We start from the raw sequence: 27,470 nt of genomic DNA, 5'->3' as shown, positions 1-27,470 counted from the left end.
TTTGGTTTTTTCTTTTTAAACTATAATGTAATGTAATCTTATATATAATGTTAAATTTAATATATTATACTTTATAATAATACAAATATATATATGACAATTATAGTAACTTATCTTTGCAACTTCAGTCATCAGTTACTTAACTGTTCATTCTCCCAAATCTGGAAAACTTCAATGTCTCATTCATTGATTCTACCTTAAAACAAAAGGTCCTTCCCCTTTTATTCTCACAGGGCAACTGCCTTAGTTCAGTTCTATCTTGCTTCTTATCTTGGTGCATCTTTATGCCAATCTGTCCTCCTGCCACCGGACAACTCAAGGCTGACCACATCACTCTCTGCTTAAGACATTTTAGTGTCTTCTTGATGACTCCGGGAATGATTACTCCTGGTCCTTCCAAAGGTGACTCCAGCCAAACTTTCCAAGTTTTCCTCCTCCCTTTCCTCTTCTTCACATACTCTACATTTCAGTAAAACCATCTTTCTCCTATTCCCCAGCAGGACCTTCCCTCCTCACCTCCACGTCTTTGCCATTGGCTGACCTTTCAGCAGGAAAACCATCTGTCTTCATTTCTATCTCAGGGACTCCCCAGTTTTCTTTAAGGTCAAACTTTAGTTTCTCCCTGTCCCAAACCTATTCCGATCCCCCGATTGTTAATGCTGCCTCCCATGCTGTGGTTTATGTTTTGCACTGACTAATCTGCAGATTTATCATAGGCTTCCCAATAGAATGTGAGGCCCTCGTGGGAGAGAATTGCTTTCATTTTTGCTTTTGGAGTCCCAGGGACCTTCACATAGTCATTGAGTGTGTGCTCCCTGAGGACGGGGACTTGCACTTTTTGTCCGTATCCTCAGCCCTGGCCCAGAGTAGCCACTGCTAATGAATTGTTAAATGATAATAGACAACGAATATTTGTCGATGCATAGATGACTATTTTTGGTCTAATTTAGAGTCCGGCTCTTTCCGTGGCATATATTCTCAAATCCAGGACTCTAAATTCATAAGGAAAAGAGTTGTTAGAAGCAAGAAGAACAGGGACTGGTAGATTTTACCCCTGTTTGGTTAAAAGGATTTTCTTTGGGTTTGATAAAGAAAAGTCAGGAAGTGTCGTGAATCTCAAACATTACAGAGATGTCTAAACTCTCCTCCCGCTGAGGTTTTTATTTTTAATTCTGGGCTAAATAAAAAGCAACATCTTAATATAATAAGGCTTCTAAGATTGGTTTGTATGCAAACCTCAGCCATAATTCAGATTCTGGCTGTCAGCGGTGTGGGGAGAAGAATGTGACAGTTTGAGCTGGGCCCTGGGGGACATCTGTCCACCCCACAAAACCACTGCATGGTCTGGCAGCAGCTCTCCTCCCTGGCAGCCGCCCTCTGGGGTGGAGCTCCACCACCGGCTCGGGGCGGTCACAGCACGGAAATAGGGCCAAGACAAGGAGCAGTTCCACCGGCGCCCTTTCAGTCCTGCCCACCACGGCCCCCAACTGCTCCAGAGCGTGTGAGAAAATGGTCCAGCTCCATGCAGGCTGTGCCCACCTGGGAGGGGGAGGGATGGGGAGGGGCTCGTCCCGTGGGAGGGTGAGAGCCAGGCCGCTGGCGGGCCGAGTCCCATCTCCTGGTCCTTTAAGCCGTGTGCCCGCCTCCCTTCTGTCTTGCTTCTGCTGCAGCAGCTGGGATTCTGGGACCGTGGCCTAACCCACCTAGAGATGAATGCCGTGAGTCATCCCTGGAGTTTGGGGACATGTGTTAATGAACACTGAAGGAACGGGCCAAAGGTAGCAGGATTCTTGTGGAGTTAAGAAAACAAAGTTTGCAAAACTCAATAAGCCATTATGGGTGTGATGGTGGGGGCGGGGAGGGTGACTCATATGAAAATTCTGATATAAAGTTCCACGAGATGAATAGGGGACTTCAGTGAACAAAGAGCCCGGCCAAATTTGGGCCAATTTCCTATGAAATCTCTTGTGTCATATTTTCAATTTGGGCTCGTTTCATGTGGTTTATTTTCCTAAGGTTCGCGGTGCAGGTTTCAAATTCAGCTTTGCCTGTGGTTGTAAAATCTAGGAGCCCAACTCAGCCACTTCTCCAGTGGATGATGCCCTTTGCTGGAAAACATTAACTCCTTTTCCTTCACTAAAAATTTCCTCTGTGTTCCTTCTTTTTCTCAGCCCCTTCTTTTTAGCCCCTTTCCCAATTGCACTATGGGTTGATTGATTATCTAATTGCACCATTGAATCCCACTATTGGTGGATTGACCCAAGAGAGAAAGCAAAGGGCCACAGCTTTAATGGTTAGGGGAAAAGTAATGCTGAAGATTGCCTTTTCCTAGCCTGTATATGCCTGCGGTAGAGGCAGCTGGAGGCCGTGTGTAAGAGTGATGCTCTTGGAATCTGGAAGACTTGAGTTCAGGTACCACCACAGGATCTTGAACAAGTCACTTTGCTCATCACTCTGAGCAAGATCCTCTCAGCCTGTTTCCTTACCTGTAATAATAGCAATAGAACGTACCCCGCAGGGATTTTGTGAGGCTTAAATGGGATGATGCAGGTCAAGTTCTCAGTGAACTTTCCATGGCTAATATTAGCCCGACTCTTGTTGGGTGGTTATTATGTCGGGTGGGGTGTATTCCTGGTGTTCTCAGTCTCACAATATGATTTCTTAAGGTAGGGAATCCTCGATGCGAGACGTCCTTCCCGCACAAGAGCGCAACCCTGCATCTATAACATACTCTCAGAGAGTCTGAGGTGCTGAAAAGTTAAATGACTATTGGGGATACACATTCAGGAGACCCCAGGGGAGAAATTTAACTCCGGTCTTCCTGCCTCCAGAGCTGACTTCTGTGCATTATAATGCCAGCATTGCCAGTCTATTTTGCTGTGTATGATATCCACACAGTTCTCAGTGTTTCTCTGACATGAAGGGTAGAATGGGAAAGTGGCTATAGAGTCAACATTTACATAAACTGAGTTTTAGACTTAGCTCTGACATGTCTTAACCATGTGACTAGAGCAGTTTCCTAACTTCTGGCTGCCTTAGGCGGCTTTAAGAGACCCGAAGCTAGGAGTTGTGGAAAGAGTTTCTATACAGAGAATTCTGTCCTCCAAAGAAATCACAAGTCTGGACCAAAAATAGCCTTTGCCATGCAAAATGGCTCCTCTTTTTTTGGAACTATTTTCTTTGGTATCCAGCTTGGGGAACGTACATAAGTAACTTTCTCCCTCCATCTTTTTCATTTAACTCCCTTTTGGTTATATGTGCAAGACACCTGGCAGCTACATCCTCACCAGCCGTTGCTAGGTGTATTCTGTCGCTGACCTGGGAATCTGCCATCCCTATATTTTAAGCCATGGTCCAGATGCCCTAATTTTATTCTCAGATATCAGCTTCTTAACTAGTTGTTCATTTCTCAAAGTAATTTTCTCATTTTCACTCCTTACCTTTAGTGGACAATGGTGAGAAAAACCCCATCTCTCCTCTTAGAGTCCTTAGCTCTTTGCCAAAACTTCCTCATCATTGGTAATGCATCTCCTGTCTCTTCTGCCAGTGCATTGGGCCATGAGAGTCAACAGATGTGAATAAACTTTTCTTTAGCTCTTATCAAGTCAACCAGTTGCTGCCTCAGTACCTTTGATCAAGAAATCCAAACACACTGCTAACCGGTAGTAGATGATCTCTCAGCTGAGAGGATTTGTGACTCTACTTACTCATCCTTGGGAGAACAAGCATCTCTGTCTTTTCAGAGCATCCAATTCTTTCCCATTCAGGGAAAAAAAAACCTTTAAATTCTTATTATTTAAATTCTCCTTGCTGTCCTTCTCTTTTCCTTTCTCCCTGGGGTAACGGTCTTTTCTTCTCCAACATACTGATACCTCTTGCATTTCAGATGCCTTTGTTTTCCCCTTGAATCCCCACTTTTATTTTCTTTAAGAGCCTTTTATCTTCTCAGTAATCTGGGAGCTACATTCTTTGAATCCCTCTACTTTCTCCTCTTGGAGAGAAAACAGCCTATTAGCTCTGTTACTCAGTTTACAGTCACTTGGCTCTGTCAGAAATGTCAAGTTCTCACATTCTACCCAAGTTAGTTAAACAATTCTTCTTTATGTTGATTGAGCTTTTTAGCGTCCCCTGCAAAACAATAACTACAACCACCACCACCACCACAACAAAACACAACACAAATATGGACATCTCAAAAAACCGTATATCTCAACTTCTGGTTAAAAGTTTAACGGCCTTCCTGATCACATCCCTGTTAGGTGACAGCACCCTTGATTTCCTTAATCTCAGAAACTCCATGATCACACCCACTTCTCTTTCTGACTTGTACCCATCTTCCTTTTGTTTCATCAATTTGTCCCACCCACCAATCGCTTCTGGCAGTTCTTTACATGGACATTGTTCTGCTTGACTTTTCTTATTTACTTGACCTTGCCTTGCCAACTACTCTCTCCTTTTCTTCCTTGAGTCTGTCTTATCATAGTCTATTCCCTGGCCCACTTTAATGTTTCTCTCTCCTCTTTAATTGTTCTGTGTCCTGCTCTCCTTTGCATCCAGAAGTATGATTTGCACCAATTCTTGAATCTGGACATTGTTCTTCAAATATTCCTTAATTTCAGAAAAATATCAGTAAATTTTTCTTCCCCAAAATTCGATCAAGTCACCTGCACGATTCCTTTCTCCTTATTCAGTTCATGCCCTTCTTTTATCTTCCCCTCTTTTTCTTACAACCTTTTTCTCCTGGAGCTGAGAACAGACTTGACCACGTGTCCCCTGTGAAACAGGCCTGTGGTACAAGAAGGAAATAACGCTTCTTCATAGGTGGAAACGCCATTTCTACAGCTGGGGCAGAGGGATGTTAGAAGCCCCTAAAGCCCACAGAGCGGGGGGACTGGGTTCCTTCTGCCTGACCTCTTCCTCTTTCTGTCCCAAATGGGAGTTACTGACAACATGAAAAGAGTCCCACACTGTGCTAATTAAACTGGAGTAATTACAGAGCGAGATCTGAAGGGCCTCTCTGTTCAGCTGCTCTGAATTACTGTGACAGAGACCTGAATTTGACTCCTGGCTTCCTGGACCCCAGCCACTGTAGGGCTGGAATCAATTAAACGAGCATTTATTAAGCTCCTGCTATATGCCAAGTTCTGTGCTAGGGGTTGGGGACACCACAAGAAAGATTCACTACCTGTCCTTGAGGAACTTAGCTTCGGAGCCGTGGCTTATACAGGTATATTTGAAGCACAGGCAGAAGAACATACAGGAGGTGACTGTGGGGGTGAAAGCATTGGTCCTGAGGGAGAGAGGACCTCACACAGAAGGGGGTGCTCGATGGGAGAAAGTGGGGATTCCGAGAGATGGAGGGCAGGAGGAAGGGCACGTAGCTAGCTCTGACAAATGCAAAGGGCTGGGCAAAGGAAGATCAGGGATGGGACCTGGCAAGAGGGGCTGTTGGGCTGTGCTCGGAGATTTCAAAGGGGGGGGGAATGTGCTTCGATTTGGAGAATGTGCTGGAGTGCAGTTATATTAGACAATAATGAGCAGATCCACTGGTAGAGCGCTCTCTGCTCCAGAGTATCCTCCCGTTCCAAGCTCATGGGGGATGCTTACTCTGAGTGATTCAGACAGGGGTGGCTCGGGGTGACATGTTGGGAGTTCCAGGTCTGTCCTCCCTGAGGGGCTCTGGGACAGCCCGGAGCCCTCGGCTCCCAAATCCCCCAAGTACCTCCTGCATCCTCTTTAGGTTAACCTTATCAGCCCATGCCATCTCGGAACAGATAGACAGGTAAATCTGAGAGACCCCTGAACCCAATTAAAGTTATACCGCAAAGAAATCAAGTTCATGTGGTTTGCATTTCAGCAAGTTACATTTTGTGGGCTGTTCCTGCTTTAATTCAGTGTCTTAATGCAGACCATGTGAACATTTGAAACGCTCTTAACAGTTAAGCCAGCTCAAATAACACAGAACCAGGGCACCAATAAAGAATGAATTAAAGCTGATTGCAACTGTGGCCAACTTGGGTTGTTTTTTTTTTTCTTTAAAGGAGCTGGGATGAGGTGGAGCATGGGGGATATAGCAAAAGGGAGGGAGATCTCTGTGTTTGTGCCTTTAGGTCAAGCAGTGGGAAATTTTTATTGTTTTTGAGCAAGTGTTTGAAACAAGTGAGCTGAGAAGGTGAACTTCATCCCCAGAGGATTGTGGAATAGAAAAATATGGAGAGTTAGCATCCTTTGGAGGCGGCGGTTTGGACACCCGTCATCTGGTCCCCCTGAGACATCCTGGGTAGTTAGCTGGGAGTGGAGGGGTGGGAGTGGAGGCAGAGTTCTCTCTCAGAGGTCAGTGGTTTGAGCTCTGTGTGGGCCAGCCAGTCTCGGGCAGAGAAGACCTCTGTCTCTGTTGCTGGTGAGCATCCATCTGACCCTGGTGCTCTGGCCCTGGTGGGGGAGCAGGTGAAACACTGGGTTGGATGATTTAGCAGGACCCTCAAAAGTTACAGCGGGCCCCCATGCGGCATCCTGCTCCTTTGCTCGCTCTCTTGAAGTTGGTCTGCACTGGCTTACCTGATGTTCCCCCTTTACACAAATGACATGCCTGCCTCCATGTCTTTGTTTTTTTATTTTTTTATTTAATAGCCTTTTATTTACAGGATATATGCATGGATAACTTTACAGCATTAACAATTGCCAAACCTCTTGTTCCAATTTTTCACCTCTTACCCCCCACCCCCTCCCCTAGATGGCAGGATGACCAGTAGATGTTAAATACATTAAAATATAAATTAGATACACAATAAGTATACATGACCAAACCGTTATTTTGCTGTACAAAAAGAATCAGACTCTGAAATATTGCACAATTAGCTTGTGAAGGAAATCAAAAATGCAGGTGGGCATAAATATAGGGATTGGGAATTCAATGTAATGGTTCTTAGTCATCTCCCAGAGTTCTTTTTCTGGGCATAGCTGGTTCAGTTCATTACTGTTCCATTGGAAATGATTTGGTTGATCTCTTTGCTGAGGATGGCCAGGTCCATCAGAACTGGTCATCATAGAGTATTGTTGTTGAAGTATATAATGATCTCCTGGTCCTGCTCATTTCACTCAGCATCAGTTTGTGTAAGTCTCTCCAGGCCTTTCTGAAATCATCCTGTTGGTCATTTCTTACAGAACAGTAATATTCCATAGTATTCATATACCACAATTTATTCAGCCATTCTCCAACTGATGGACATCCATTCAGTGCCTCGATGTCTTTGTTGCACTCTTCCCTACCCCCTCCTCCTCTTATCATCCCCTGCTTTTAGCACAATCCCCAAATTGTGGGGCTTACATGAGGCTGTCCTGATTACCATTAGAATGGAAGCTCCTTTGGAATAGCTAAGCTTTTATTTCTCTGCATTCATAATCACACAATACCTGGTATATAGTAGGTGCTTAATAAATGCTTATTGATTGTTTGGGTAATTACTTGCTGATTCTCCGCTCCCCCCATCCCCCGCCATTACTTTTTATTTATTCTCTCTCTTTTATATTTATCTGTGTGTGTTTTCTTCTAATAGAAGGTACGTTCCATGAGAACGGGGACTGTTTCATTTTTATCTTTGTAATTCTAGCATCTATAAATCAATAAGCATTTATTAAGCACCTACTACATACCAGGCACTCGGTGCTTAGAACATAGGTACATAAAAATGCTTGTTGAATACAATTGAGAGTTAGATTGATAACTTTACAATACTCTTAGAATGACCAGGGCAATTGCTTGTAAGGCTGGAAGTCTGGGCAGAAGCGTGGAACAGTATCCAGCAGAATGCTCTGCGTATAAAAGATTAGTAATTGCCTGTTGGTTTCACTGTATGATACACAGCCTCCAGAGAAATAAGAGACGACTCTAATAACGGTCCCAAGTGTTTGAGAGCAGAGGGAACGAGGTTTATGGTGGCTCTCATTCTGTATTTGGAGTCAGGGACACCTTAGTTCACATACTAGTGTCTGGCACATACTAGTGTCGGGCCACTTCCTATTGCTCACCCGCTATGTCTTGGATAACACGCAGTCTGTTTTGGCAGAGGGAGTTTCCACACCGGGAATCCCTTCTGCTGGCAGAGTCAGAGCTCTCTCAGAGAAGCTCCTCACTGGCCTGTCGTGGGGAGAGAAGGACCCTGACCAGACCAGGCCACCCCGAGTCGTTTCCCCTTATTCTCAGCCACCAGGAGCGTTTGTTACGTGGGATGTGGGAAGAAGGATCCCGCACTTGCCGTGCCAGATGCGCCATGGCCGGGGGTGGTCTCCCCCAGCTCTCTGGGAGCTTCAAGAAGGCAGGTGAACGGCCCATTAATTTCTGATCCACAGAAACCCAGCGCCTGCCAAGTGGGAAAGGGGAAAGCTGTGGGGAAGCCCTCGGCTTCCAAAGCGAGGGCTGTCCCAACCCGCAGCAAGCTCACCGTCAGGTCAGCGGGCGGCCCCCCGTCCAGACCGGGCGGGCCGGGCAGAGCCGCTCCCTCTGCCGGCCGTGCCTCGTTCTCTCTCGCACGGAGCATCAAAGAGCCGGGACTGGGAGGTGCCGGGGAGCCAGGTTGGCAAACGGTTTTTTCCCCTCTAGAAGATCAGAAGACTTCCTGCTTTCTTCCCCTAATAAAATAAAATCCAATGCTAACATTCCCGTCTAAATTACACGAGGAGATTCTGAAAGCAGCAACTGAAGGGGGAAAAGCAAGAAAAACAAAACCTGAAGCTGGTGTTTTTCTTAACCTTGGGAATAATAATGTCAAAGAGAATTACACGCTCTTCGACTTCCTGTCGGTGCCCTTTGGGGGGCAGTGGTCAGCGGGAAGGAGACGAGCAACAGGTGGATAGAAATTGTGGTTTAGGGAAAAGGGGAGACATGGGCTGTCTCTCAGCCCTTCCCTCTTTTCGGGCCTTGGCAAGGACAGTCTCCTAGTCCCACACAGCAGCCTGTTTGCTCTCCTGCCCAGGCCACGGGTTTTGGAGACGATCACTTCTGGGGCCCACTTCCTCTTCTCAGAACGAGGGCTCCCCCCAGGTGATTGCTGCAGTCCCTTTCTCAGGGACTTCCAGGAAATCTCCCCCCCACAAACACTCTCACGGACACAGGAGGCAGATGGGCTTTCGTCTGTCTCCCGTCACCCAAGATTCCCCCAAATCGCACTTTAAAGGAGAAGTAGCTTTTGGTGGGGCCACAGGCCTCAACTACAGAAAAGAGTCCGGCTTCTCGTCCCCTCCCCAGCCACAAGGTCTTAATTTCCAAGCTGGTGGTGGGAGCTGAGCTTGGAAAAGGTCTGGCTTACGACTCTCGGAGCGGCGGCAAGCTTGGGAGTAATTTAGAGATCACATTTCGGGCACCATCAAAGTGAAGTGGGCCGGAATGGCCGCTTTTGTAATTGGAGGGGGCAGGCGAGTCCCTTTGCGGGGGCCAGCTAGAGTTCATCAGAGACGTGGGCCCGGCGGAGATTACCCTGGTACCATGTCCTGGACTCTCGGGGAAATCTGATGCTGGGAACGCTCTTCCATTGCGCCTTCTCTGCTACTCAGGGCCCCAAGTCGCCTAAATCAAAGCCTGGTGCAGGATCCCCGGTGACAGTGAGCGTCAACCAACTGTGTCACAAGAGCTGGGCGCCCGCTTCCCGTGTAGGTGGTTCAGCCATGTTTGTGCGCACTGTTGGGACATGGGAGAGTTCCGAGTGTAATGTCAGAAAGGGGAAAGAAGGAAGGACTCATCAAAATGGGAGCAATTTATTTCTTTTTAATCCACTCTGCTCTTCAAATTCTGCTTTATGGAACATTTCACAATTATGATTACCAGCAGTGTATTTTCCTCCATTCTATTTTCTCTCCTATATATACTTTTGCTCTCTTGCACACTGTCCCTCCTTAGTGTTTTGTTTCTAACCAGCCCGTCTTCAACCTACATTTCCATCTGTCACCCCTCCTTCTTTCTCTCACCCCTTTTTCCTAGTGTTCCTGTCCTCCCTTCTATCCATTCACTCTCTTTTTTTCCCCTTTCTCCAACTTCCTTATAAGGTAAGATAAATTTCTATACCCAACTGAATAAAGAGCAATTAAAAACATTTTTTTAAAGAAAGGGGAGGGTACTTTGCAAAGTGTTTGGGTAAGCTTCTTTCACTCCAGGCAATTAAAAAAAAAGGCAAGTATGAAGGTTCTGGGGATCATAGATCAAGAACTGAAAGAGATCTTAAGAACTAACTCATTCAGTCTGATCTCCCATCTGACAGATGGGAAAACTGAGATCCAGAGTAACTAAGCAATTTGTCCCAGATCACACACCTGGTAAGCAGTAAGTAGAGTCATGATTGGAAGCCAGTTATTCCAACTCTTGAGAAAGCTCCTGTTGGGTTTAAATCTTGATCAGAAAGTTAAGCGGTGCAATGGACAGAGTCCTGGGTTTGGAGTCAGAAGGTACTGAGTACAAATTTGGCCTTAGACATTGACTAGAGTTGTGATTTTTCTCAACCTCAATTTCCCCATCTCTTAAATGGGGATAATAATAGCAACTTCCCTATTGTGAGACTTAGATGAGATAAACTATGTAAAGTCCTTTATATACCTTTAGGTTCCTTTTATATGCTAGTTATAATTAATTTGCTTTCAGATAAGCAGAGTATCTCAAAATCAGAGGCACTCCTTAAACACTGAACAATCCAACAAGCATTCGTTAAACACCTCCTCCTTCAGGGCATCATGCAAAGATAACTATTTTCTGCCTTTGAGGACTTCATATTCTCCTGAAGAAGACTGAAGTTCTCTGTCTGATGGGATGACTGACTTCCCTGACTTTCTTTAAGTTCCAACAAAAATCCCTCCTACAGGAAACCTTCCCCAACCCCTTCAATTCTAGCCCCTTCCCTCTGTTAATTATTTTCTCTTTTCCTGTCTGTAGCTGGCTTTTTGCATGTTACTAAATTGTCAGCAACTTCAGGGCAGGGACTGTGTTTTATATCCCCAGTGAGTAAGTACTACAGTATCTGGCACATAGTAGGTGCCTAATTAAAGCTCATTGAATTAAAGAACTGGATGGAAGATGATCAGCAGGCTTGGATCAGTTCATCTGGAAATCCTCCTGAGGCTGAGAGCTGTCCCACAGTGGGAAGGCTTGCCTCCCATGGCTTCCCTTCCCTAAGTCTTTAAGCAGAGGCTTACCCAGAGTAGCTGATTAGTGAGTATTTGTCCAATCCAAATGATTTAATTGGATTTAGACATTTACCATCAACATTTCTTAAGTACCCAGTGCATAGACAACACCTTGCAAGTAGTGCTCAGCAAACTGGTCTTGAAGGGAAGAAGTCCTGAATTCCTTGGACACTGTGTGACTCAGGGGATGTCACTGCATCTCTGGGATTAATCTTTGCCGCTAAATGCTTTGGGAAAGAGAATTTCCTCACCCAGGAGTCTCTAGTCCAATTTGCTCCCAGGTCCAGCCGTTAGAACCTTGTATATTCTTGAACCATAGATTTTGAGCTGGAAAAGAGCTGATTCTAACCCCCCTTCTTTACAGATGAGATAACTAAGACCCAGGAACATTAAAATGGCTTGTCTAAAGTCATACAAGTGGTATCCATTGGAGGTAGAATTCGAATCCAAGACCTCTGACTCCAGAATCAGGGCTCTTTCTCTGGGTTTATTGTGCCTGGCCCATCATTGAGCATTCAGTTCTAGAGCTTCTAATTCAAGAGTCTCAACTCTGAAAGGTGTGGCATAGTAGGAGGGACACATGGGGGTGAAGGGATATTCAGCCTGAAGAAGAGAAGCTTCTCGGGGGCCACGAGAGCTTTCTACATGTCTTCCAAGCACTATCAGGAGTGTTCTGTTGAATCCAAAAGGACAGAACCAGAAGAAATGGGGAGATGATGGAAAGGGAAAGCTCTGAGTGCAATATAAGGGAAAAACGCAGCAAAGCTCCCCACCCCAGAGCTGCCCAGATGTGGGCAAGCCTTCCTCGAGATAAAGCGGACTTTCTTTAAGTACAGATCTTAACGTCTTGTTCTTACTCCAGAAACTCCAATAGCTTCTAGTTTGCTTTTGGGATCAAATATAGAATAACCTGACTCTGCCTTCTCTCTCCAGCCTTGGTGGACATGATCCCATTCCTACCTTTTCTTGAGTCTGCTGGTGACTGGCCTTTGGGGTTCTTGCTCTGGCTCTTCCCCATGTCTGGGATGCCTCTCTCCCCGTCTCTTCTCCAGAGAATCCCTTCCAGATGCAGCTCGAGCCCCAGCTTCCACATGAAGCCTTCCCTGACCCTCATCTCCCTCCAGAAGCGAGCCTTTCCCTCCCTAATGACCTTGCGATTAACTGCTTTGCTTGGATTTATTTCTCTTCTCTTTCATTCTTTGTATCTGCGGTGCCTAGCACAGTGCTGGCCCTATAGTGGGTGATTAATGATGGCAGGTTGATTAATTGATTGGAGAACAGCTCCCTTTTCGCTGGAGATTTTCAAACAAAAGCTGGATGGCCACTTGCTAGTAATGGTTTAGAGGGACTAGGTTAGCCTGGGAAATCTCCAAGGGCTTAACTCCAAGGTTCTGTAGGAGTGTGTGTGTGTGTGAGTGTATGTGTGAGTGAGTGTGTGTGTGAGTGTGTAAGTGAGTGTGTGTGTGTGTGTGTGTGTGTGTGTGTGTTGGAAGGGACACGCAGACTTTCCTTTTTCTTCCCCTTGCTGGCTAACTGATCCCCGCCAGGAAGAGCATCGAACATTTGTTTGGTCCTGCAAATTCCCCAAGAATTAGAAGCATTCTCCTTTTGTTCACATTGTGTTTGCAATCTGATCTGACTGAAGGCCGGCCCAGCTTTGAACTTGACTAGAGAGGCTGAAGTCTCACTCTCGGGATTTCATCTTAAGTTAATTTGAAGCCTGAAAGGGAAGGGTTTAGGTGGCCAGTCATCAGCGAATCATGGGCTCAGTTATATTGGGTCTCGGGGAGGGCGGTTTTATCCAATTATCAATAATTCCAAGGGACATTAGAATACAGTTGTAAGGCAGACATGGGGTTTGTTCTCTGTCCCTGTCCAGAAGGGTGCTTTGAAATGTAGAAGGATTTTCTGCATAGTCATTCAGAGGCATGCTCATCCGCACCTCACAATTACTTCATAAACACTTCTTAAATTAGACCTAACCCATGAGACAATAATTCAGGGATGCGTTAAAGGTTTTCCTTACAGTTAGGGTGAGTCGGCTCATCCCTTTGGAAGTTGCTAATATCATGAAGGGAGAGCTCAGCCTGCTTCAAAGGGAGTTTCTCCGTGACCCTCTCTCCACATCATTCTGGCTCTCAGATGGCCACTGCAGGTCCCCCGGCTGGTTTCACCAGATTCCTGGGTCCTTGGCCATTGACTGTGTCTCAATTCCAGTGGGCTGCCAAACGCTGGCAGAGTCGGTTAGGGGCAGAAAAGGATAATTATCTCACAAGGACCCACGCACTTTCACTCTCTTAATGACCTGCACGTTTATCGGCTGGGGAGGTGACTGCATGTATGTCCTCTCGCGCTGTTTCAGCTGCTGGAAGATCAGTAGTGTGAGTTCCGATTGTTACTAGAGTAGGGGACCAAGTTCATTGTTGACTTACTAATGGATGTTTACTGACTGTCAGAGGAGAGAAGATCTAGATCCAGAAGTGGAAGGGACCTCCAGTCATCTAGTGGGACTCCCTTATTTGATAGACAGAGAATTTAACTAACTTACTCAAAGTCACCCTGCTTTTTGCAGCGCTGGATGGAGGCGGGGCTAATTATCATGGCAAAGGAAAGGGCAGAATTGTCTGAGAGTTGTGATTCAGGTGAAGGAACACGGGTAGGGGGCAAGGACCTATGTTCCAGTCCCATCTCTGACACTGCCTGGAAGAATATCAGACAAGCACCTTAACTCCCAGGGTTTAGTTTCCTCACCTGGAAAATGAGTGGTTTGGTCTAGAAGGAGAGAACCCTTTCCTGTTCTCCGTCTGGGAATGAGGAGACCAAAATGAACCGTCCTTGCCCTCAGAAAACTTACGTTCTATTGGCTCATTCACTGAATTTCATGCAGCAAGAATTTATTAAACTTCTGTCAGCACCGTGCGGGGCACAGAGAATACAAAACCCAAAATGAAACTGTCTCTTCGAGGAGCTTATGTTCTAACTCTGTGACCTTCTTCCTCCTCATTCCCATTCCCATTACCAGCCATTGCTGTCTCCTTCTTTTGGCTGTCATCTTTTCCACATCCATCATTCTGTCTGTCCCTCCATCCATCCACACATCCATCCCTCCCTTCCTCCCTCCCTCCATCCATCCATCCACGCGTCCCTTCTTTCCACCACACACGGCACATTCTCTTCTGCATTTCTTTCTCTGTTGCCCTTAGCTTCGACTCTCCTAGATCAGGGAGAGCAATGGCTGTAGGGATACCAGGGGATAGAGGAGAAGTAGTAGTATTAATGATAGAATGTAGGGCTCTGCTCAGTCATGTGCCCTAAAAGAAAGTATAATCTGGACAGACAGATTTCGTGAGAAGTAGGAATGAGATTGAGACAGCGCATCTCTTTGGTTTCTTCTTTCTGTTCCCATTATTTTTCATGAAGTTTTCATGAGAATCTCTGATTGGGAGGAAACAGTGAAGGCAACAGGCAGATGTTTGTGTGTGTGTGTGTGTGTGTGTGTGTGTGTATGTGTGTGTGTGTTTTAATCTAATTATAGGGCAGGAGAGGTTGGTGGGGAGGGAGAAGGGAGAGGAGGCTGTGAATGTGGGTGAGAGGAATCCAGAGTTTATGAATGGAATAGAACTGTGGTTGGCGAGGTGGGTGGGTTTAGAAAATGTTTCTCTTTTCCAAAGCAGGTCCAAAGCAAATTCAGAATTTGGGATTGTGTTTATTCTATTACCAGCAGGCAAGCCAAAGGAAGGGAACGGAAGGATGTGTGGGTGATGGCTGTGTGCTCTGGGAGCCCCCAGGGGCACAAAGCTCTGATCACTGGAAGAGAGGCTGAATTGTAGTGGGGCTTGGCTTTGGCCATTTAAACATGGTGGGTTGGCCAAGGCAGGGAGCGAGGGTCAAGGATGGACCAACCAGAGGAAATGGCCACAGCTCACCAGCTCGCTTTACCTTGTCCATAGTTTCAGCCTAATTTATAGCCAGCCTTTGACCAGAGGGGTTGAAAAGGCTAACTGAGACCTGAATGAGCTGCCTTTTCTTTCACTTCCCTCTGCCCACTTTCTGAGAAACCATCCTTGGCCCAAAGGTGGAGAGCCAGAGGTCAAAAAGAAGCCTGCTGGTCAGAAGAGTAAAGGATAAATTCTCAGAGATCCCAGCAGTTTTACATAGAATTTCATCACTATGGATGTGCTTAATGACCATGATGCAGATTGCAGGCCATCTCTGCCTGCCCATTCTGTGCCCCTCCTGTCCGTGCCCTTCCCCATGTTCTGTGCCCCTCTTGTCTGTGCCCTTCCCCATGTTCTGTGCCCCTCCTGTCCATGCTATAGCTATCCCAGGGCTTCTCTCCAACATCCTGGAAGTCTGACTCATTTTCTTCTGATATCATGAGTGGAAGCCTTGGGCCTCTCACCTCTCATCCCTTGCCCATCGCCCCCCACCCCCACATCATACATTTTCTTGATGCCTTGTGCTCTTTTCCCACTTTTGAAATTCCTCATTGGGTAGAGAAGATAAATCTGCCCGCCTCCCAGACTTCTCTGTGGAATATTCATGTTTAATTAAGAATAATTCTGGGTTTATCATGTTTGGAGCTGATGCATGACTCAGTTTTTTTTCAGACCTTCTGGGATTATTCACTTCTTTCTATTTAAATGAATTATGGGATTCCAGATGAGAAGATGATGGAGTCTGGATTGGAAAAAAGTTGTTCTAGATGAAGGAGATAGCATGATAGGATGCACAAAGATAAATGTGAGAGAAGGTGGAAAGAACAACCTATCATGTGAGGAGTCCTCCTCTTTCTCCTTCTCTTCTTCCTGCTCCACTCCTCCTCTTCCTCCCCCTCCTCCCCCTTTTCCTCCTTTTCCGGAACTTCTAGCCGATGGCTAATAAAGGGAGGTTTCAGACCGAACTGTCTCCCATCCACGCAAAGTTCTTTTGTCAGCAGCGACCGTTAATAAAGCCGTGGATATCTGGAGTGTGGCAGAGGGAAAGAATTTTGTTGACTTCCACATCCATGGTCCAAAAGGCCGGGTGGTTTCTGCTCAGGATAATTAATGTGTTTGGGGCCTTTTCTCCCATGTTTTGGTTTGACTTCCTCCTCCCCCCCCCCGCTCCCCCCCCCTTCCCACCGTTCTAGAAGGGCTAAGTGTGCTGTTCCACCACGTGTAACCAGGGCTCATGGGCTCTTTGGAAAGGTCCCCTAGGCTCTCCTTTTGGAAAACAGCACGATTGGCTTTGATGTCTGTAGATATGGCCTGACTTCCTGTTTCTTAATGAAACTTTTGCTAGTGACTGCTGCTAGTGGGTTAGGGGTAGGGATGGAGAGGCAGGGGCCAATTTCTAAGAATTCAAGAACTAATCCCTAAATTCTTTCCATTTGAAGGAGTCAAACAATTATCGATAGAGAGCGGGGTAGGAACTGAGTAGTCATCTAGTTCAGTCCATCAATGAGCATTATCAGGTATTTACCACATTCTAGGCAGAGTGCTAAGTGTTGGGGTTCCAAATAGAAACAAAAAGAAAGCTCCCCTCCTCAAGGACCTTAAATTCTTTTTATTAAATGTTTTTACTTATTTCATGAAATATTTGCCAATTACATTTAAAAAAAAGGTTTATATTTTATTTATAAAAAATAATAGCTTTTTATTTTCAAAATACATGAAAAGATAGCTTTTATCATTCACTTAAGCAAAACCTTGTTTTCCAAATTTTTTCTCTTTCCTTTCCCTTCACCCTCTTCCCCTAGACAGCAAGTAATCCAATATATTAACATTTATTTATATTTTTCTTTGTAATTTCCAAATTTTCTCTCTTTCTCCTGGGCCTTCCTCACCCCTGGAGAAGGCAAGTAATGTGATCTATCCCTGACACATGTGAAATCATGTCAAGCATATTAAGGACCATCAGTTCTAATAGGGAAAGATAGCAGCTCCCTTAATTTTAGAGGAGCTGTTCCAGGAGGGAACATGGTGGCAAAGTCCACAACAAGGCATGATTGTTCTGGGGCCTTTCTTGGAGGAGCTCACCAGTGGGAGAAGGGAAACTGAGTTCAAGCCCCTTACTTTACAGCTATGGAAACTGAGGCAGTGCCAGGACAAGAGCCAGGATCTCTGCTGCTTCTCTGTGTTTTAACCTGTGAAACGAGAATAAGTGTAAGCAGCAAATGAGTTACTGTGGGTAAAGGACTTGTGGTGTGATGAGAAGAACACAAATATGAATCCATGTCATCCAAATATATGTTCAGAATTTTCATTTTTCTCTGAGAACCTTTCTTGGAAATGGCCAACAATCTGTAGCAAAGGCTGACATTCTGTAAGGCTTTCATCTCTTTGAACCTTCCAAATGACCCCATGGGCTGGGGATGGTATGCATTTCTCTTCCCGTGTTACAGAACAGTAAACTGGGACTCAGAGATGTTAGGGTCCCAAGAGTCGGAAGTGAGATCTTTAACCCGACCTGTCCACACTCTCCCATTTTTTCTTCATAGCTCAAGCAGATGAGGACCACACGGATTAAATCAGTCCCAGTATCTGTGTGGGGTATTAAATGATGCTGCTTTGGCTCACTGAGTTGCTGGTGGTGAGGGGCCTGTGTTAGACCTGGCCTGTCTTCTTTGAAGTAGCTTCAGACCTACCTTACCTAATGGGCAAATGGGCAGTGACCCTGACCCCTTGCTCCAGGTCCAGTGGCTCCAGCAGGATACCCCAAAGTCCAGGAAGAAGCCTTAGCCATTTATTTCCCTCCACCTGGAATTCTTTTCTTACTCCCTGGCCTTCATCCTCAGGGTCAGCAGGGGGCCACTCATCTTTTTGGAAGTGATTGGAGGCCCCTGTTTTGGCTCAGTTAGTTTCACTTCCAGAAAAAATTGCCTTATGTCTTTGAGACTCTCAAGGCCTGTGAGATCCACTAGACAGAAGGACGGGGGCGAGCAGGAAACCTTGTTGTGGATTGACTGATTCATCAATACTGACTAGGTTGGAGTTGGGCAAAGAGGGAGCACAGCTGGCTCCTCTGCTTCCTGCAGGTGAGGGTTTCTGAACAGGCTGGTTCAGAATGGCCTCAGTGACCACCTTCCACCAAATTCCCTGCAGCTGAATAGATTCTATCACCCCCCTCCCTCCCCCCCAATGAGATGAAACACTGGGCTTCAACACATTAGACAGGGCAGGACCTTTTAAGGAAACCAGTTTTCTGGAGAGAGAGCGAGACAGACAGAGACAGAGACAGAGGGAGACACACACACACACACACACACACACACACACAGAGAGAAACAAACACAGAGAGAGAGAGACAGATGGACAGAGAGATTGTGTGTGTTTTCGTTTTTCTTTAAATCCTCTCAATAAAAGAGTTCCACCATATTTGCTCTTCCTAAGTTCTCTGGCACAATGAATAGACATCCATTGGCTTGCCCCTGTTTATTGTCTGGAACATCCTTTTCTTTTGAATAATAGCTCAGCCAGGCTTTTGTCCAACCTAGGGGGTTCCTTGGGCCATGGAACTATTTCTTTTTTCCCTTCTGGGATCCAAGTCACACATTTCCTGGGCTAGAAAATATTTCCAATGTAGAATTTGCTTTTGTGACAACTCCTCCCAGCTCTCCCAGAGGAGCTGTGGATCGTTTTTTGGCCAGTACACTCTGCACAGATTTATTTCTTCCCCTCCCACAAACAGGACTTGAGGGATGTGATGTTACATCCCCACCAAAGGACTCTATCATAGCTGCTCACATCTTCAGGATGTGTGAGCAATTAGATACAGAGGCTTCTCCATTATCTTATTCCAAGTCTTGACAGCAAGGGGGCATGATGGATAGATCACTAAATTAGAAAGATTTGAGTTTGAATCTTGCCTCAGACATTTAACTAGCTAGGTGACCCTGGTCAATCATCTTGATTTCTGCCTGCCTCAGTTTCCTATTCTGTAAAAAGGTGAAAGAGATTGGCTTGATGGTCTCTAAACATCTAATAAGTCTACATCCATGACCTAAGATTTGCCATTATGCTCTAGGTGATATTTTCTTATTTCTTAAGTTATCCTTCCTAAACTAATTTTAAAAACAATTTGGAAGATTTTTCTCTTTAACCCCCCCCCCCCATTGTTATTACTTCATAACCCCCACAACAGCAGCCAAATGAAGCAAATGGACACACTAGATCTGTGCCCCTTGAGACCAAGCACAGCAGCTGGAACACCCATAGGGACCTGATAAATGGCCATTTGTGAAAACGTGTGCTACTTTCCTCAGCCATAGCTCAGCACCCCCCGACCTCACATTAGGATCATGAAGATTTCATTCATCAGTTGTTGCATGGATCAGAGCTCTAAAATCTCCTGCTGTTGTCATTTCCTTTTATATTATTCTCATCATTTTGGAAATCATTTTCCCGATTTTTTTCATTTGAAGGGATACACAAGTACCCTCTAACCTCAGGGCCCTGGTGCAAAGCTCCATCGCTCCAACTCAGCCGAGGATCCAATCCTCAGTTCTGCCAAACTCCAAACCTCCATCAGATGTTAGTCATCCCGCATGTCTGGAAAGCCCCATTTTTATGGATGTTATCCATGCATTTGTCACAGACACAATCTCTATTCTCAGGCTCAAGTTGACGAGCGCTTCTTGCAGCCGAGTTTATTTGTATTTGTTCTTCTCTGCTCCCCTCACAGAGGCCCCACTGGCTGTGTCCCTTCCCTCTCTCTGGGCCAGAGCATTTGATAAAGTTCCCCCTGAAGTTTCTCAAAGTTTCTTCATAAAATAAGGGGAGGGGTGAGTGGCTGACCCCTGGGCTCCCTGCCAGCTAGAGGGTGTGTGTGTGTGTGTGTGTGTGTGTGTGTCTGTGTGTCTGTCTGTGTGTGTGTCTGTGTGTGTGTGTATGTGTGTGTGTGTGTGTGTGTGTACATATATTTATGTGTATATATGCCTTGGACCTCTGTCTAAAGGACTCAATGACTTAACTTGCATCGACTCCCTCCCCCCAGGCCCATCTAAGCAAGAAGGGCAGCTCACTTCGTGATGGGGGGACGGCAGCTTCTCTCCGGGGACATGGGCCCTGCTCAGATTTACATGATGGATCCTCACACACAGCCTGACTTGGCAGCTCTCCTGCCCATGCGAGACGAGAACCACATTGAGCCTTCTCACAGCAAGAAAGCCAGGAACGACACGGCCGGGCTGGGGGGGAGAGCTTCAAAACCTGGACTTGGGAACAGCAACAAGGCAGCTTGTCTGCAGTTGTGTGTCTGTTCTGTGCTGTCTGAAGGATCTTGGACCAGGCGCTCGCTCCTATATTCCTTGACACAGGAAGGGGTGACTTTCTCATCTGGAATCCCCTTTATCAATAAAATCATAGGTCCAGTCCTCATCCAGTCCCTATCAATCACATCTCTAAAGCACTCAGACCTAAGGCCAATTTCTAATGGATTGAGACCAAGGGAAGGGATGCAGTGGATAGTTAGCTACTACCTCAGATGCTCGTTAGCTTTCTCATCTGTAAAATGGGGATGTGGGTCACATGATAGGGATATCATATAGCTGTTGAAAGACCCAAATGAATCTTAATCTCTCTCTCTCTCTCTCTCTCTCTCTCTCTCTCTCTCTCTCTCTCTCTATATATATATATATATATATATATATAAATTTATAGATATAGATAGAGATAGATAATGTATGTATGTGTATATGTATATAACATATATAGATGTAGATGGATGAATAGATAGATACTAGATGGATAGATGGATAACAGTCAGATAGCTAGGTAGATATATTTTGTTTTACAAAGTTCCAAGTATTATATAAAGTGTTATCTGTTATGAGTCCAGGGATGACTCATCTTACAGCTTTATAACTTTGCCACAAAAATAAAGAATCCTGAATACAAGCTGTCAACAGCTTATATGAAAGGATGCTCTGAATCTCCTTGGACAAAATGCTGATTGAAACCCCTCCCCCTTAACAGCTTGACAAAGATGAAAGAAAAAATTCAAAAGGTAGGTGCTGCAGGAAGGTGGGCAGGCGCACTAATGGACTCTTATTTGGAGTATTGAATTGATGCGATTAATCTGGAAAATAATTTGAAATTCCCTCCCCCATTAAATTATACACACTCATTGACCAGCCTACCAATGCTTTCCTAACTCTGTCAAGGATGATTAATTAGTCAATCAACAAGAGTTTAAGGACTTATCATTTACCAGGAAGCCATGATAGATACTGGGATTATAAAGAAAGGCAAAAACACAGTCTCTGCTTTCAAGAAGCTCACATGGGAGGAGACATCAGGCAAATAACAAAAAGTCACATTTATAGAAATATTTTTTAATTAGCACTTTTTATGGTTCCAAAGAACTGGACAGAGAGTGGCTGCCCATTGGCTGGGAAATGTTTCACCAAATTATGGTACATGAATGAAATGGAATATGTGATAAAAAATGACAGCTACAAAGAATTCAGAGATATTTTGGAAGACTCCAGGGGAAGTTTTATCAAATGTTCTGGCCCAGAGAGAGGGAAGAGACACAGCTAGTGGGGCCTCTGTAAGGGGAGCGGCGGAGAACATGCACAAATAAACTCGGCAGAAAGAAGCCCTCTTCAGCTTGAGTAAAAGAATAGAAATTGTGTCTGTGACAAATGCATGGATAAAATCCATAAAAATGGGGCTTTCCAGATACACGGAACAATTAGGACGCCTGATAGAAGTTTGTGAGTTTGGTCAAACTGAAGTTGGGCTGGATCTTTAACTGAGTCAGGGTGACTAGAGCTTCATATTACATTTTTTTTTATTAATTTTTCAGAGTAGCTACAGGCTTTTCTTGATTACCATGCCAAAATGGGGAAAAGCATATATAAGAACAGAAAAGAGCATCTCATTTCTTTTCCAGGTTAACTTCAAATTCAACCAGTGTGTAGAGCTCTCTCGTTTTGTGACTGTTCAAATATAGTAGCTGATGTGGTTTTCTTGATATAATTCTAATACTTGTCAAAGATGTAGAACTTCAATCAGTCAATTAAACAAGTATTTATACATTTACATACCCATCATGTGCTGCATTGTTGGTAATTTGTGCATGTTTTTCCCAGGTAACTTTGCCTCTGTGTGTCACAAAATCTTGCTCACTTTATTCACTTCAATTACAGTCCCTTAGGCAATAGCACCCAAAGGTGCCTGTAGTGGGAGAGGAAGGATTCTTCTTCTACGAAGTATGGGTGGGCAAAAAGTGACTTTAAATTCAGGGTGAGTTACTTGAGCCTTCTTAAAATGCAAACTTATCGACCTAATAAATCTTTTCTATTTCGGCGGTTTTTGAGTAGCCATCCCCAACAAAGCAGATTTTCCTCATCATTCCTCCTCCTTTCTCTTTCCTGTATGAATAACCTTTAGCACTTCTGTTTCTTCCTGGGCAGGGACTTTTGGCAAGGGCCACTTCCCAGTTCTCCATTTTCTCTTTTTGTTGCTGTTTAATTGTGTTTGGAAGGGCTCTGGCTCAGGACCGTCCCTCTGGGTCCAGCACATGTGCAGGTAATGCTTCTTGGGGAGTTTTTCATCATTCTTTCACTGAGATTTCTCTTTTTATGCATCTTGTCTTTTTCATCTGAATCTTCTCAGCAGGATGCTGTTTATGACAGAGTTTGCCCTATGGGCCAATCATTTTCTTTGCTTTCTTTGCATGTTTGTGAGCATCTTGGCTTTCCTCCTTTCCCTTTTTCTCATGGTAATCCAAGTGGAGCCATGTTGTTTTCAGAGCATTCGATGTTTTTGTTCTGTGGCATATTGGCAGCCGGGGGCCCATAAAAGAGTCACCAAAAATGCTTCCAAACTTCAGACCCTTAGTGGTCAACATCTCAACGCCCCTTGAGCCAGAAAAGGCCAGAATCCTAAATTTAGAGACTGCTGATAGGATTTAACCTTCTTCAGCTGGAAGAAACAGCTGAATTCAGGTTCTAATTTGCCAGAAGAGTCAGCTCCCATGATAGCTTCCTCTTCCTCACAGGGAGAACTTCCTCCCTTGTCTCCCCAGGACTGAGGGCTTTCTGCCTAGTCTCCTCAAAGTGCTTGTCCCAAACAGCCCATCTCCATTTACTTTTGCCTCCCAAAGTTTGAGACCAAGGATCTTATTGTGGATGAGGGCCAGACCAAGGATCTACAAAATGTGCTCAATTGGAGAAGGGATTTTTTAAAAAAAATATAGAAAATATAGAAAACAATGAATACCCTGCTCCCCCCCCCAACACACACACACACACACACACACACACACACACACACACACACACACACACACACACACCAGCCTGCTTTGGAACAAGAACTGATAGAATCTTTTTCTTATATGCATATTCAAAAAGCTTCACTCATTTAAAGAGGGTCCCCCCTTTTTGTTTCTTTCCCATTTCCCTCTTCTTTCTTTCTTCTCTTTCTGCTTCTTCAGCTTCCTCCTTCTTCTTTCTTTTTCTTCCTCCTAACATCCTTCCTCTTTCCTCTTCCTTCCTTCTCCCTCATCTTCTTTCCTCCTCTTCTTCATTTCCCCTCTCTTCCTCTTTTTCTTCCTTTTTCCTCTTCCTTCCTCCTCCTCCTCTATGGAATTAAACTAAATCTGGCTTCTTTTCCTCTCTCTGCCTTCCTTTGTTTTTGTCCAGACTTTGCCCTGTCCAACAAACACTGAACAGCACCGGACATGGCATTTCCTGGTTAATGTCACTAGTGATAAGCTGTGTTTATTAATCATGACGTGAGCCATTATCTGCCTCTGCATCTCAGGCCACTCCTTTTCATGAAGGGCACGTACACATACAGCATACATACACATGGTTTCAGGCTGCGGTTTTGTCTCTCCTTCCTCTTCAGAGGAAAAAGGGATGAGAATCCCCCAGCCCAGCCCCCTCCCCTAGCTCCACCTGCTGCCCCACTCCCTTCCACAGTCCCTGCCCCTTCTCCCGCCCCCCACCCCTGGCACTCAGTGAATATCTCTGTCTTGTTTACTGTTTACCTTTTATTAGGATGGGGCTACAGGAGAAGGAGAAATGAAATTCCAAAACAATTTTTTCTACTTTACAACAAGCTGTGATTTGTGTGGGATTTCTTCTTTTTTCTTTTTTCTTCTTTCTTCTGTCTTCTTTTTCTGTCTTCTCCTCCTCCTCCTCCTCCTTCTTTTCTCCTTCTTCTCCCCTTCTTCTCCTTCTCCTTATTTTTCTTCTTCTTCTCCTTCTTCTTCTTCTCCCCTTCTCCTTCTTCTTCTCCCCTTCTTCTCCTTCTTCTCCTTCTCTTCCACCTCCTTCTTCTCCTTCTCTTCCACCTCCTTCTTCTCCTTCTCTTCCACCTCCTCATCCTCCTTCATCTCCACGTCCTTCTCCTCCTCCTTCTTCTCTCTTTTCTCTCTTTCTTCCTCCCCTTCCTCCTCCTCTTCCTCCATCATTTCCTGTTATTTTTTTCCTCCATTCTATACCCTGAGAGCAACCCTTGTAACAAGCACAGAGGTATTGGGACTAGACCTGTGATTTCAGTGATATAAGGATCTTCCTAGTGAGGAAACCCCCTCCACCTCTGCTCGTCAGCACCCCCTTATAACTTAGAGTCTTACTATGCTTTTTGGAGCACTAAAAAATTATGTGACTGACTTCATCAATCAGTTAATCCATCAACAAGTATTTATTAAGTGCTAAGTGTTGGGGAGCACTGTGCTAAATGCTAGGGATACAAAGAAAGGCAAGAGTGTGATCCTTGCATTCAATAATGCAACTTGGACCTGGGTCTTCCTGGTTCTGAGACCAACTCTCTATCCTTCACCCTATTTTCACTATCCCTTATAACTAGTATAGGGAAAGAAAGCATATTTCACAAAACCCACACATCAACTGGTTGTGACCATATGTCCAGTGTTTTACACCCATGGTCCCTCATGTCTCCAACCTTTGCTGGGAAGTGTCATCTTCTTTTGGGACTGAGAATGGTCTTTATAATTGGGTCGTTTCCAGAACTTGATCACTGTTATTGAGGTCTGGAGTATTCTCCAGACTCTGATTTGCTCTGCACAAGAGTGTTCCATGTTTACTCGGTACTTACTCTTCACATCCAGCATTTCACAGAGGGCAGTGATATCCCGGCTCCCATCATATTCATGTGTCTGTAGCTTGTTTAGCTCCTCCCTGGAGCATCTCCTTTCCATTACAAAAACTACTCCTCTGAATGGTTGTGTTATATATGGGACCTTTCTTTCTTTCCCCTCCTTTGGATATATAACTAGCAAGGGTATTTCAGGTCAAAGGGTATGGATGTTTTTTTATCTCCTCCTTAGTCCGATGGCAAATCACTTTTTATTGTGGTTGGACAAATTCACATCTTCAACAGTGAAGCCATGTGTCTTTCTTGCCATCATCTTTGGGGTGTTTTGGGTTGAAAATTCATGAATTCCCTGAACCATTTGAGCCAAGAGGTCTTGGTTGGTTGGTTATTGTCCTTCATTCTCAAAAAGGACCAAAGTAGCATCACTGTTAAAGTTGGATGGGTCTGACTGCGGCTGATCAGACCATTTAATACAAGCTTAGGATGCTCTGCCACAGGTCGGACACAGAGTCCATGTGAACATTTGGGGTGGATTCTCTAACTTTGTGCATCTCACGGTTCTTCTGGGCTACTCCAATACTGCTTTGTTCCTAGAGCACAGCCCCTTCTCTGGTGAAGGCACACCATGCTTGGGTGGTCCAGGGTCTTCCATATCATAAATCGATTCTAAAGTTCTTAAGAGAGTCCTTATATTGCTTTTTCTGACCACTTTGTGAGCAGTTGCCCTGCGTGAGTTCTCCATAAAATAAATTTTTTGGCAAGTGTACGTTTGGCATTTGACCAGCGTGGCCGCCCAACAGAATCGCGCTCTCTCTAGCAGAGTTGCAGTGTTGGGCAGTTTAATTTGAGAAAGGACCTCAGTGTCTGGTCTCTTATCCTGCCAGTTGATCTTCAGAGTCTACAGACTTAGAAATGCAAGGGCTATCTTGTCCGGTCCTCCCACTTCGAAGATGGAGAAAGCTGAGCTTAGATAAGTTTCCTTTGGACTATTGAGATGGACTCTTAATTGAGCTGTACAGGCTCTCCCCTCTCCTATCCATTCTCCTAATAGCATCCTTTGCTTCAAATCTGACCGTGTTACTGGCCTGCTCAAAAGTCTTCAGTGGCTCCCTATTTCATCTAGGATAAAATATATTCTCTTTAGCCTGATATTTAAAGCCATCCATAGTCTAGCTCCTGCCTATCTACTTAAGCTTCTCATTAACACAAATGTGCTGTTTTCCCCATTGTAGCATTATAAAACTTCTTGGGAAGCAGAACAGTCTTTATTTGTCTCAGTGTTTAGCACATAGTACTTAGATATTTTTTCATTCATTCATTCATTCATTCATGCTCTTCTTCATCCCAAACTAAACTTTAGTCTCTATTCTCCAAACTCTTCCTTCCCATCTCCTCCCTTTTGCCTAGGTATGCCCCTGAGTATGAGATCATCATTTCTAATTCTAAATCCTTTGCTTCCCTTAGGTTTAGTCCCAGTGCCAACTTGTAAGCTGAGTTTCCTTTGATTCCCCTCAGCTATTTGTGCTCTCATCCTTTTCTACTTTCCTTATCTTAATTTGTCTCAAAGGTAGGTAGGGATTGCAATGGATATAGAGCCCTGGATTTGGAAGACTGAGATCAATTTTATCTCAGATACTTGCTTGCTACATTATCTTAGGTAAGTCACTTAAACAAAAAAAAAAAATCTTTTACTTGCCTCAGTTTCCTTATTGATAAAATTAGATCAATCATATTGTAGTCTTCCCAAGATTGTTATTAGAATCAAATGCAGTAATATTTTGCAAATCATGAAGTACCTTGGAAAAATTATGAATGATCATGATATTGCTCATACCCTCTCCCCTATCATGGTGTAAGTCCCTCACAGAAAGCTTGATTTTATTTTCATCTTTTAGTTTTCACTCCCTGCTGGCTTTGCACATAGTAGGCGGTTAACCAAGATTTGACTAGTTATATTAAATTTGAGAGGTCAGTTCAAAACTATAGCTTGGAAATATGATAAGAAGAGAGCTTTAAATAAGGAAGGCAACATTCTCCCCTGCTCCCTCTAACATTCTAGGAACTCGCCTGACTCCTGGTACTCAGAATTCCACCTTCTCCTCTGACAGATCGAATTTCAGGGATTCCTAAGAACTTACTTCCCTCTCAGGGTCATCTGAAGGAGGAGGCTGCTGTGTTAGTCCTCCTTGTATTTTAGCATGTTTTTCGCTTTTGTTGCCTCGCTGAATTTCCTTAGTTTACCTTAAA

General features: G+C 44.7%; 1 protein-coding gene and 1 pseudogene across 5 annotated transcripts in view; one reads left to right on the top strand and one right to left on the bottom strand.

The window, feature by feature from the left end:
• Window positions 1-27,470, top strand: part of CREB5 (cAMP responsive element binding protein 5) — a 457,922-nt gene that overhangs the window by 171,894 nt on the left and 258,558 nt on the right. The gene's annotated exons all lie outside the window — the stretch shown is intronic.
• On the bottom strand, window positions 22,171-23,004 carry LOC105750760 (annotated as a pseudogene).

Source organism: Sarcophilus harrisii, chromosome 5, assembly GCF_902635505.1.
Source record: "Sarcophilus harrisii chromosome 5, mSarHar1.11, whole genome shotgun sequence".
NCBI lineage: Eukaryota > Metazoa > Chordata > Mammalia > Dasyuromorphia > Dasyuridae > Sarcophilus > Sarcophilus harrisii.
The sequence above is the reverse complement of the archived record's forward strand: the minus strand, read 5'-3'. Positions and strand labels throughout refer to the sequence as shown.